Source organism: Eumetopias jubatus, unplaced genomic scaffold (assembly GCF_037043125.1).
Source record: "Eumetopias jubatus isolate StellerSeaLion01/CBP00866 unplaced genomic scaffold, mEumJub1_p1.0 scaffold_8, whole genome shotgun sequence".
NCBI classification, from domain to species: domain Eukaryota; kingdom Metazoa; phylum Chordata; class Mammalia; order Carnivora; family Otariidae; genus Eumetopias; species Eumetopias jubatus.
In genome coordinates, this window is record NW_028274814.1 from 87,171,861 (window position 1) to 87,185,572 (window position 13,712).

Genomic DNA, 13,712 nt, shown 5'->3' on the forward strand with positions numbered 1-13,712 from the left:
TATTTATTTCTCCCTCCTCTCTGGTGCTCTGCCCTCCAAATTACAGCTGCCTCTATCTCCCTCATCTCTAAGCTCTGTCTTTTCTGTTGGGGTATTCTTCCCTATACCACCATTTGAAAAGTTCCTCTAAGCAGGAGACTGTATCAATTATTATGCTTATTTCATTTGTTTATCTTCTCTATGGATCACTTCTAACTATGCAGAGTCTGAAAATAATCTTTTCATGTATTTTTCTGGTTTCTAGTTTTTTAAGATGGGAAAGCAAGTGCAGTCCTCATTAATTATGGCTGCAAGCAATTTTTGAGCAGTTTATGCATTTGGAGATTTTCTGGGTTTTAGTTAATTTCATGAGCCCATTCTGTAATCTAAGACCTGTGTGATTTTCCTTTGTTCCTAAAATCTCTCTCTATATATGTGAGGCCCAACTCTATGCAGATAAGGTACTGACCCTCATCTATAGAATCTATTGACAGGCAATTTGCTCTTTATGAGAGCTCACTTCTCTTTGAGAATTTAGTTTATCAAAGTTTATTTGCATTCATCACTTTTCACTATCCCTGTGGAACAATATTTTTATTTTTGACTTAATATTTCCTTTTGTTGCCAGGCAGTGAAAATTTTCACATTCGTCTACAACCTGACCTGGAGTGGAAGTTGTGTACTTTTAACAATATATTTTAGTAAGTCTTACTAATACCACTTCTTTTTGACATGCTGTAATAAATTAATTGGTCTCTTTTAAAAAGCAGTGAGGCAAGCATTCAGATTTCTTAAAATATAAATCAACCTACAGACTTTTTTTCAAACAAAATTCTTTATGAAACCAGATCTATAGGATCTCTTTTTGTTCAGTTTTGCAGAACGCAGCTTTTGGTAAAAGGGCACTTTTCAACGTGAGTATTTTGGGGGGTTCTGAATTAAAATAGGGCAAGTTCCTTTTCTTTCCCTTATTTTAACATGCCATCCCCTTCTTGGACTTCTACACAGAGAAAGCAAGTTACATATGTATTGCATGTATCTTCTACCTCCCTTGAGACAGGATTTTCCAGTCTCTTTTCATCTGGTATAGAATTAATCTCTGTTCTTTCTAAATCCATACCCAAGTTACAGCCTCAACATTTGGAGTGAATGTAAAGAAACTGGCTTATTTTAGGAAACAAATCTGTAACACTTTCAAAAATACTAACATGAAAGTGAGAATACCTATGAAAAGCCCTTGTTTTGAAAGCAAACTGATATTTCAGAGATCAAGATCATAGATTATAGAACTAAAGTTTTGACAAAATCACAAAAAATGCAGACTTCCTGGATATCATCTAACACTGTCTTTTTCTTTTTCTTTCTCATTCTGAAACATTGATCTCTTGCCACTGTCTGTCCTTGGTGCTCTTCCATATTATATCAAATGATGCAAAGAGGATGATTAAAATTGTTGTCCTGCTTTTTTATTCTCCAGGTTAAAAATTAGAGAGGTAGCACCACTGATTTTCAGAAATGCTCTCCACTGAGTACATTCCTTAAATATGGAGGGTGGGCATAGATGAAAGTGAAAAATTGATTTTTGTTGGGTCAGCTTCTTAGGAAATCCTTACTTCTCTCGAAGGCAAGTTCAAGATTGAAACAATTTATATAGCCAACGAATACATTTATGCAAGAGTACTGATAATAGGGATACAGATGTATAGGAATTACGTACACAATCTTTTTGCTAATTATTAACTGTTCCATTAAGCAACGAGTTTTGAAAGCTAATACTGTAGTGTCCAATGGTGTAGCCACTAAACACATGTGGCTATTTAAATTTATATTAATCACAATTAAATAACAATTAAAATTCAGCTCCTCAGTGGCATTGACTGCATTTGAAGAGCTCAGTAGGCACATATGTCTAGTGGCTGCCCTACTGGACTGTAAATATAGAACATTTCCATCATTGCAGAAAATCCTATTGGATAATGCTGGCCTAAAATGTACTATATTCTGTCCTTGACAATTGGTTACATAAAAATACAAAATCTTTGCCTTCATGGAGCTAATTTATGTTGCTATATTTAGACAATAAGCATGCAAATTAATAATATTAATTCATGTTAAGAATAAAATAAAAGTGTTGTGATGAGCACTGGGTGTTATTCACAATTAATGAATCATTGAACACTACATCAAAAACTAATGAGGTTCTGTATGTTGGCTAACTGAACATAAAAAAAAGAATAAAATAAAAGTGGATCATAAGAATCAAAGAGAAATTTCTGAGTCAGGATGGAGTTGGCTACTTTTAGCCAAAATGATTTCAGAAGATTTCTTAGAGAATGTGGCATTGAAGTCAACCATGCCAACACCTAAGATAGGAGCATTTGAGTCAGAAAGAATAGAAAATACAAGTGTCCTGAGTTTTACAAGGTTATTTGAGACAGAAAAAAAAGGGGGGCGCCTGGGTGGCTCAGTTGGTTAAGCGACTGCCTTCGGCTCAGGTCATGATCCCAGGGTCCTGGGATCGAGCCCCACATCGGGCTCCCTGCTCAGCGGGAAGCCTGCTTCTCCCTCTCCCACTCCCCCTGCTTGTGTTCCCTCTCTCGCTGTCTCTCTCTCTCTGTCAATTAAATAAATAAAATCTTTAAAAAAAAAAACAGTGTGACTGAAGCATGGTGGTCATTTGAGAAGAGTGTTAAAAGGTGAGATCAGAAGGGTGGGAAGTACCAGATCTTATGAAGTCACTGTGGTAGAAAATATAAGTTGGCTTTCTCAGCATCTATTACAACTCCCTCAATTTTGACTTTCTGTATAATAAAGCTAGTGACAATAGGTTTTCCAGACACCTTTTGTACTAGGTTGCCATATGTGAGCTAAGCTTTACCAACTAGGTGTGAGTCTGAAATGAGCAACTGAAGATGATAGCTATACACTGGAAGACTGTATCTCCAGGCAAGAACAAAAGTAGAAGGCATTTGTTTGCTTGTGGCAACTATTACAATACCAAGGACACTCATCCTCTGCTGACATAGGTATCTACAGGTCCTGTAGCATAGACAGTAATGTTCCTTGGCTTTTTTGGTCCTGGCTGTGCGGTACCCAAAGCTAGTTCTCTGGTTTTCCTGGATAGTGTATTTGAATAATTTTTTACTCAATAATTTAAAATAGATTATGTTGGGGGTGCCTAGGTGGCTCAATCAGTTAAATGTCTGACTCTTGATCTCAGTTCAGGTCTTGATCTTAGAGTTATGAGTTCAAGCCTCATGTTGGGCTCCATACTGGACATAGAGACTACTTAAAAAATAAACACATAAATACATAAACAAATAACATAAGATTATATTTTCTGAAAATAAGAACCAAATATATGATGAAGCTTTTGAAGTTGTAGAGGGAGGAACTTAACAAAACTTCCCCTCAAAAAGCAATGACAAAAAGGACAAAAAGATAAAAGTTACCAAATCAGAAAGAAGGAACATTGCTGCTGACCCTACTATAAACGATGTTATGCCGATGGACGATCCCAATGAAATGAGCAAATTCCTAGAAAAATGCGATTATCAATATTGACTCATGAAAGGAGAAAGTATGAATTTATCTGTAACAAAGATATTTATTAGTAAGTAAAAATCTTACTAGAGAAAAAATGTAGGCCTAGGTAGCTCCATTAATGAATACTATCAGATATTTAAGAAAGAAATACCAAGCCTCCACAAACTCTTACAGAAAATAGTGGACAAAGGAACACTTTCCAGCTCATTTAATGAGGACAGTCTTTACAAATGACTTGTGAAAGGTGAAGAAATCTGAGAAAGGGACTGATTCAAATAGTTGCTCTCTCAGTGTGATCTCAAGAGTCCCTAGAGTGGTGGTAATGGGAGGGTTAGAGATGGGGTATTATAGTGGCCACACTTATCTCAGGGATCAATTGCTTTTCACCAAAGTTTAGATTCTTTTGGACACACATGTCCATCAGTAAATCTATACATCATGGAAACCAATGGTGTGATGATGGTTGTTTCTTTGTTTTGTTTTGGTTTGGTTTGGTTTGGTTTCCACACTGCATTAAGGACCTGAGCACATAAAGAGATGTGGAAGAGCACCTGTTTCTCTTTCCCAATTCATTCCTAAGTTAGCAGTCGGCAGCACCTCAAAGTCCTCTAGAGGGTGGTGTTACTTAATTCCAAATACCAAGGCTTGGCAGTCTTGGGTCTGAAATTCCAGTCTTGGATCTGAAAAACACTGGTGTAGCAATTGTTAAGAAGAAATTTTCTCATTAGTTTCCTTGGAAATGGAAATAATTCAACACAGTTTTTGAAGGTTGTGCTTGGGAAAATTTCTGTAAAAAGATAATTTCCCTTAAACATGTGCAAGGACAAATGAAATACATGAGGTTAAAGTGTTCTTTCTTGCTCATTTGCATACATCATCTGTCAGGTTCTCCTCACAAAACCAAGCTCTCTCCCAGTGATTCCCACTAGCCCTCGTTCACCTTCTGCTCTGTCCAGGTAACACTTATTCATTCTTCATATTTCATAAGTCTGTATGGGAGTCTTCTTGACCTTTTGTTCTCTGACCACACCGGCCTTAACCCCCAATGAATGATGAACAAATCCTCATGGAAAACAGAGGGCATGGAGGTGAAAGTAACAAAGGTAAAGAAGAAAACGTTTTAATACATTTTTGATGATAATCTTGTACATTTCAGGAAACAAACTGAAAATGCCCGAGACTAATGCTTGAGACTAAAGTTAACAATAAGTGAACTTTTTATGTCCTTCTGGGGCCCAAAGAACAAATATTGCATCTATTATAGTGGTGCTATGTGAGACAATAAAATCATATTTCAATTCTAGAATCTACCATAATGAATTGTACTTTTTTGTACATATCACTCCCTTTAATAAATATTTGCTCAATTGAGTTGACCTAAGTTTGAAAGAGTAGAGAAATGATTTCTACCTCAGGGCATTTTGAAAATTTTAAAAGAAAAGTTGAGTTTGGGATAAAACTTACAAGATAGGGAATATATTTTTAGGTAACGATGAAAGAAGAGTGTGTTGGTTGGAGGGAATAGAAGAAAGTGGGAATGTCATATAATAATGATAGCTGTCATTTAGTACTTACAGTATATCAGGTAATTTATATACATTATCTCATGTAATTCTCACAATGACCTTAAATCCTCATTCTGTACGTGGGGAAACTCAGGTTCAGAGATTTTGAGTAATTTGCTGAAGTTCACACAGCTCCTAGGTAACAGAGGCTGAATTCATTCCTCAAAGCTCTCTGACTCTTAATCACTATATATGCAAGACTCATCCACATAGTTAGTTCTCTTGTTACTGGATTAGAATTTATACTGGAGAGAATTAGATTTTAAGACTAGAAAATGACTGTAGAGAAGGCTGTAGGTGAACAACTACATCTGTCAGTAGCTAAGCAATGTCTTGTTTCAATGACAGACATGATATTTACAGTGAAACTGACCTTTTTTATATGTAAGAAATTCAACACAGGATTCCATTTACTATGGCAGGATATGAAATTGACTCATGAGAGTTGACCTTCCTAGTACTTCCAAACCTAGACTTTAAAAAAAACCCAAAAAAACCTGAAATTGACAACAGGCATTTAGCAACTAGCGACTAAATGGGATACTGAGAGAAGCATAGTTGGAACACAAAAGTTTAGATAACTTTTTATTACACTGGACTGTCTCCTGCCTTATTAGTTCAAGGTTCCCGTACTAGATTTCACTGGGGAAAAAATGAACTGATATTACATCAAGATAAAGTAGCATATAATGAAAATTATGCATGGAATATCTCTATGAAATTAGATTTTCCCCATCACTTAAACTAGAGCTGTATTAGAGGTTTAAAAACTTCGTCTCATAAAATACATAAATTACAGTCTAGCTAATATAGGCTTGGTTGTACTTGCATCAGCTTTGAGTTAATCTGGAAGGTAAATGTAGGTGTATACAAAACTCTGAATTTAATACTGTGGTGATTATGGTAGCCTAAGAGTGCAGAGACCTCCAATTTAGAAAATGACTGAAGAGTAAAGAAGCAAAGGAAATCTATGCTTTACTCTGACTCACATTTTCTACACAGGAAACTTCCATTCATCTCATGTATAAACACACACACACACACACACACACACACACATATGCACATGTACACACACACACACATACGTCTAAGTAGCCTTTATATTCTCCTAGGTAAATGTCTGCTGGATTTACTTACTTTTGTCACCCAAAGACAGCACAAATCAACATTCTCAAATTATACCTTTCTATCACACACAAAGGACCTACAATTTGTATTGTGATCTTTTTGTCTCTTTTTATAGATACTATGATGAAATTCCATCTATAGTGATGGAACTCATTGCAATATTAGGAAAGCATATTTTCTCTTTTGGAGATGCGTTGAAAATTGACATTTTTAAGTTTCACTGGATTTACACATAACCAGCCGGGGGGGGTGGGGGAAGATAGTTAAAAGTGAAAAGTGGAATATCACAAGTTCAGAAAATCTATCCTTGAGTTGACAGCTGAAAAAGTTAATTTCCTTAGTTTTTAAAATTTAACTAGAAAACTTTCAGTAGAGCTCTAAATTTAATTAAGTGGTCATATACATATATATATATATAAAACTAAGGTGCAATACCTAAAGGCTAATTTTTAAACTAATCTGGGCAATATTTTCTTAAATCAAAGAAAAATGACATCATTAAATATAATTTAACAACTCCTTTATCATGAAAATTAAAACTAGCATTGTACCAACTGTAGTTATAATGGCTTATAGCGCAGGAAGATATTTTTCTTGAATATGCATATTTTGTATATTGAGTGAATAAAAAATGATTTCTGTTCCTGTGATCCTATCACTGTATGCAGGTATTTCTTTTAGAGTAATGGCTTCCTGATATAATTTAATTAACATTTAAACAGCACAAACTTTGTAGAATAAACTAGGTAGATTGGAGTGATCAAAGAATAGATACAGTTTGTGATTTCAGGGGATATTCAATCTCTTGTTTTAGAATCAAATTCAGTAATTTTTCAGCTTTTGGTGAGTCTCAGATTAATATATATTCAAGTCTGGATTTGATTTTACCTTTTTTATAAGCTATTATATTAGCGTGTTACTTTTTCATGAATGTTAGTAGAAGATACAAGACTCCAAGGTCAGAGACAAAGGACTTTATTACTCACAATACTACAAGCAGCATATGAGCATCAATAGATGCCTCATTCGTTTGTCCTCGTCAGTCTCCAGGGCTGATGTGGAGTGCCTAACTAGATTCCAGATGTCTGAACTAGAATTATGTTTAAATCTACTAGCTTCTCTTTTGCCTCAGCTGCCACTCAGATAGTATACCAATCAGGCCCACTGGAGCTAACTAGTAGAAAGATAAACATCATGCCCAGGAATGGTCAAGGAATAATTCTGAATTTTCAAGATAGTTTTATATATTTATCCTCCCCTTTTCTCTGATCATTACCCTGGAGGGAGCCAAGAGGAGATCAACTCATTCTGGGATGGTCACATTCAGTGACTAAATCATCTTACTAAGAAGTATAGACCAGGAAGAGATAAAGTACATAGAAATAGTTTTTAGGTGATTTCTAAAAAATCCATTCTACCTCTCAGTGATATCAGCAGCCTAAAAATGATAAGGGGCATGAATGTCTCTCAAATACCATAATCATCTGCCTATTTTTCAGTGGCTTTTAAAGGGCAAACCACTGCCAGACTATAGATGGTTTGGAAAGCAGAACAGAGAGCACAGTCTAGATTTAAGAATCATATTTGGGTAGCCAGAGTTACCTGATTAGACTGGAACAGTAGCACTGTGACCAGAAAAAGTGTTGACAGTCATGAAATACCTCAGATAGCCTAAAAAAGAGGGATAAAAAATTCCATATAGTCAATTTGCCAAAGAAGGCAGGAGCCATTACTTCTGCAATGTACCCTTCACTGTGAGTCAAAGGAGTCAAGTTTTAGCAAGAGCCATGTTTTGGCATGATGTGGTTTCTGCACCAGAAACATACAGTCCTTTACTTTATTCCCTGTCTACAAAAGTTGATGTGTTGTCCTGTCTAGTATGGTGATGAATTTAGGTAGTGATGGTTGCCATCTGAGCAGGCTTGATCAGCAGCTTGATTTTAGTTGGTCTCATCAGAGAATGGGCCTTTACAGTAAAATCTACATTAGTGATGAAGCCTGTCTGAGCTCCAGCTGAGATTTGTTTCCACGTTTCGTGGTTCCAAAAAGGGGTGTATTTAATCTGCTACTCTGTGGTTTTCCAAGTGGCAGACAAGAAACCTGGGACACTGGAAGCAGCTCAAGTGTTAATAAAAATGTAGAAAGATTCATGAAGGGTAGTATTGAGTGAACTCAAGACAGTCTTAATAGCTCTGGCCAATACTACCCTTCATGAATGGAATAACCCATCCATGAATGGAGTACCCATGGAGTACTACCCTCCATGAATGGAGTAACCCATCCACTTTTGTTTACAAGTAGCTAGCACAAAGACTGAACATCAGTAGTGGTTCAGTGGACACACAGTTTTAATTTACCTGAGCCATCAGTAAATCAGGCCTAGAAATTTAGAACACCTGTGAATCAAAGACCCCCCCATTGAGCCAGCAGTGTTGCTTCATGAGGGTAGTGAAGTTAAAGTTTCCTTCAAAGATCTAGCTGCCTCATGAAGGAAACATGATGTTCTGGCCGGTCCCACTGTGCTTTTGACTGTACCATTTCCATTTGACATGTGAGGCTTGCTGAATTTCCTTGTTAATGATCCTGGACATCTTTTTATATGTTTATTGGTTATTTCTATTTGTTGTCTGTGTGTGGTCTGTTACCATTATTTGCCCAGTTTTTTAATTTACTTGTTCATACCCATATTGCTTTGTTAAAGTTCTTTTTATGTTATGTTTACAAACATTTGTTACTTGTCATTTATGGTATCTTTCACTATACAGAAATCTGTAATTACTGCATATTCAAGTCTGTCACATTGTACCTATATATCTTCTGGGTTTGGTGCATTACCTCAAAGGTATTCTTCTACTCTAGTATTATTAAAATATTTCTGTAAGTTTTCTTCCAAGCATTATAATGTTTGAATTTTTAAACCATTTAGAATTCCTTTTTATATTTGAAGATTAGTAATCAAACTTTATTTTCTTCTAAATAGTCAATATCCTAAGAGCATTCATTGTATTATTCTTCCATTCACCATTGATTTAAAATGCCTCCTTTTTTTCATGCAAAAATTCCAAATATGCTAGGATATATATTTTGGACTCTTCATCTGAGTCTAAAATACTAGCGTAATGGTGCTGACAGGACAGGAAAATAATTATGTGATATTGTTTGGAAATGAACTATAATTTTTAGATATTGCCTTGTAGCTCATGATATCATTGCATTTCTCAGATCATGCTTAAATGTGCATTTTTTCATTTTTTAATAATGTTACAAGAAGATTTATTAATAGATCTTATATTACATTTAGGAAAAGATAGAATGAAATTTAGTTTTTATAAGTAACTATTCAATAGCAAAAATAGATTTAATTTTAAAGCATCCCAATAACTAGGATCATCTTTTTCAGTAAGGAAAACCATCACTTCATTCTATATTTATACCTACCCCATTGCCAGAAAACCAAAGATGTGAGTGAGGTTAAAGGGGATAAGGATCTACATCTTCTTTTTTTGGCAATTGTCTTTATCTTTGTGTAAGTCCAAAATCTACTGAAGTCCATGTAACTGACCTCTCAGTCTTATGCGAGGGAAATCTTGAATACTTACTATATTTAATAATGGATTACAAAGGTTTCATCATCACCAAAGCAGTAAACTCTCTAACTCCTAAATCTTGGTAAATGAAATCCCCAAAATAAATCCTACATTAACTGAGACATTGATATGGAATTCTATTTCAAGCTTAATTACTGCTATTTGGTTCTTGGGTTTAGCCTTCAATCATGTATATGGAGTGTAGTCATTCATAGTTTAATGTTGGATATACTAACCATTCTAGCAAGATGGAGACTTGATTGCTTTTCTTTTAAGACAAGTAGGGAATGCATGCCCAGCACTCTTTGCCTAATTATGTCATTCAATTTTTATGACAATCCAGTAAATTAGATTTTATTATGTTCACTTTACTGATGGGAGAAATCATACTCAGGGAGATTAAGTGATCTGCCCAATGCTAAGAGCTAACAAAGAACAAATTTGGAATTTATAACTTTGGCTGTAGGGTTCCAAAGTCCATGGTCTTTCTGCTATATCATCATTCAAATTAAGCTTCAAGGAGCTAACTTAAAGGTGCATACTGATGGCCCTAGGCAGTGACCCTGCTGATTGAATGAATGGTGGTGGAAAGCTTACAGAGTCAGGATGAATATTTTGGTTACTTCTGGGCTCCAACACGTATATTAAGAAGAGTTAGAGATTTGTCATTATTTTGTTTTTAAATTTGAAGCATGTATTTAAAATACAATTTCAACTGTTACTTAGATCATTTCTCCCCACGCTCCATTTTTTAGGGCAATTATGTTACTTACTTGAATACAGCTTGGCTCCTTTGTTTCTGTTTGTATTCATTTCTGAATATGTAGAAATCTCACAGGAAAGTGTTAATTGCCTTCCCTTTTGCTACCTTGTTCCCTTCCACTCAGTTGCTGTAAGTCAGCAATTACTTTAGTTCTGACTTATACTTTCAGTTCACTTTTAGAAAAAAAAAAAAAGATAAAACAGGTACATGTAGTTTTCTTATTTCAAACACTATCTCTTTAAAATGTAAATTGTGTCACTCTACGCTTAAAACCCCCCAGTGGCTTCCCATCACTCTCCAGATAAATCCAAACTCCTTATATGATCTTACAGAATCTAAATTATCTGGTCTTGGCTAACTCTTTGACTTCATTTTCCAGCATTCTACGCTTGGTTATTCCACTACATCTGCTTGAATACCTTTAAGCATGGTCCTTGCTTCATGGTCTTTGAACTTGCTAAACTCTGCCCAGAGTAACCTCTACACAGTTCACCCTCTTATGTTATTGCTTTTATCTGCTCAAATGTCACCTTTTTAGAGAGATGATCTCTGGCAACACGATTGGCATTCCTTCTCTTCCTCTTATCTTGTTCTGGTTGCTTCTATAGCATTTGATACTACCTGATATTATTTTATACATTCATTTGCTAATTGATTATTGTCAGTACCACTCACTATAATTTAACCCGTATGAGGCAAGGACATTTTCATGTTCACCATCCTATCACCTAAACTTGCAACATGTCTTTAAATAGTGGGTGCTCAAGATATATTTGTTAAGTGAATTGATAAACTAATGAATCAATATTTCCTCTATGTCTCTTTTTTGAGTTATGTTTTTAAAAAAAATATTTTTTTCCAATTCATTATTCTAGTTGTCTGTAGTATTTCCATTGATTTTTGCTGTTTCTACTGCTTTTTTATATTTTGCAATCATGTTTTCCCTTTCCATGCAATTTTTCCCTGATGTCATAATTTCCCTTTCCGTGCCTGCCTGTCTTCCTCCAGCAACATCTTGTGTCTTATTGAAAATAAAGATTTTCTAATATCCTAACCTCTATCTTATAGAAATCTTGTTTCAAAGAATGGGAGTTTTTCATTCTTCAGATTGATTCCCTTCTTTTGAATTGCTGAAGCATTTTTCATCCCTTTGATTTTCTTCTCTCTGTACATCTTTACAGAGGGAGATCTGGGCTCAGGCTGTATTGTGTCTTAAGGGGGTTTCTCCAAAGAGACTGTGTATGTATCTCTGGGAGAGTCTGCTAGGGGGAGATACAGAGGAGGATTTTTGATTTACTGTGATTTTACTTTGCCAGCTTTTGGGACACCAAGGTATCGAATGGGATAGAATATGGAAGGAGGAACTGTTCCTTCTACAGGCTTTCTGAGTAAGGAGCAGCATCTCTTTGCTGAAGAAGGTCTTACTAAGTTTGTTGGGGTAGCTGGCTGTGCCACTTTCTAAGTTGGATGGTCACTCTTATCGCAAGACTATTGAATATGCCAAGACTGGAGTAAACATTTTTTAAAGTCCTTGCTCTTTTATCTATAGTTCTCCCAAGGTTCTCAGTAAAACACAATTGTTCCCCAAATATACACTAAACTGTGTGGACCATTTTCACCACATAGGCCTGTGCTTCTGACTAAGGGTATACCATAGGGGTTCATTTCAGATATTGCAGGAGTTCCTTGCATGTACTTTTCACTTTCCTGATTGACAGACTAAAATAAATTTCCCTATATTTTTATCTATCTTTCCCAAACTCAGAGAATCTGGAGGAGAGGTGTCTGTGAAAGACTGTATTCAAGCTACCATTACAGAAAGTTAGTTGCCTATGTTTTCATTTTTCGTGTTATATAAAAGTACAGAGACTAGTAGGATCGCCCTAGGTACCTACCTCCTAGTTCATTTGTGTATCAAATATAACTTCCTTGGTCGTGATATTTTTGTTCACTTAACATATTACAAGACTGACATTTTTAGATCTATTTTCCTATACCTTATTTGTGATAGGAATTATATTTTCGTGGATCTCAATTTGTTTTTCACCTTCTATCCCGAACCTATCAATATCTCAGAGCCAAGATTTGCCTTTATCAAAGGAATAGGCCTAGAAGAAAAAAAAAAGAAGCAATTTCCAGTGTAGGGTGTATCCAGAGTGAATGGTAATTTTTAAAATGTTAGAGGAAACATGTTAAGTTGATGCATCTCTTTTCCCTCTTGTCCTATTTCCTCACTGTGCTCTAAAAAGCTGAGGGAAGGGAAAGAAATTCACAGGAAGAAATTTTCCTCAAATTCTACTTTGTTACTTTATTTTTTTGACACTTTTTTTTAGATTTTATTTATTTATTTGACAGAGGGAGACACAGCAAGAACACAAGCAGGGGGAGTGGGAGAGGGAGAAGCAGGCTTCCCGCTGAGCAGGGAGCCCGATGCGGGGCTCGATCCCAGGACCCTGGGATCATGACCTGAGCCGAAGGCAGATGCTTAACTGACTGAGCCACCCAGGCGCCCCTACTTTGTTACTTTAAATTAGCCCCATCCACCCAGGACACGATGGCTAGTAAGTCTTAACACAGTATGTAAATCCTTTCTTGGCCATTCCCCTGGACTCCCTTACTTTACTACTATTTCATTTTTCCGATCCTGCCTGTTTCCTATCTCCTCTCCCTTTTAGGTTATGGTCACATACCCTGGGCTCTCATGGTAAAATTGATTTCCCAGGTTTTGATCCCTCTGTGTGTCTACACTCAAGACATCCTCATCTTCTGGCTCCTGGTGCCAGAGTTGAGCTGCTTCAGTTACATTTTTATTTCTGATTCAGGCAGCAGAGTACAATATGTAAGGGGATAAATTAAAGAGCCAGACTGTTTGGATTTGAAAGCTGGGTTCATGTTTACTCAGCTGAGGTCCTGGATAAGCAACTTTACTTCTCTAGTTTCCTTAAAGTTTTCTAAAAAATTGGGCTTATAATAGTATGGACCTTATAGGCTTATTTCAAGGAGGAAATAAGTTGATATTGGTAAAGTGCCTAGAACACTTTAATGCATGAACTTTGTTATGCATGACTGATGCATGAAAATTGTTATGACCATCTTGCAAGTAAATAAAATAAAATGATCCATTAGCCCAGCCTAATGGAT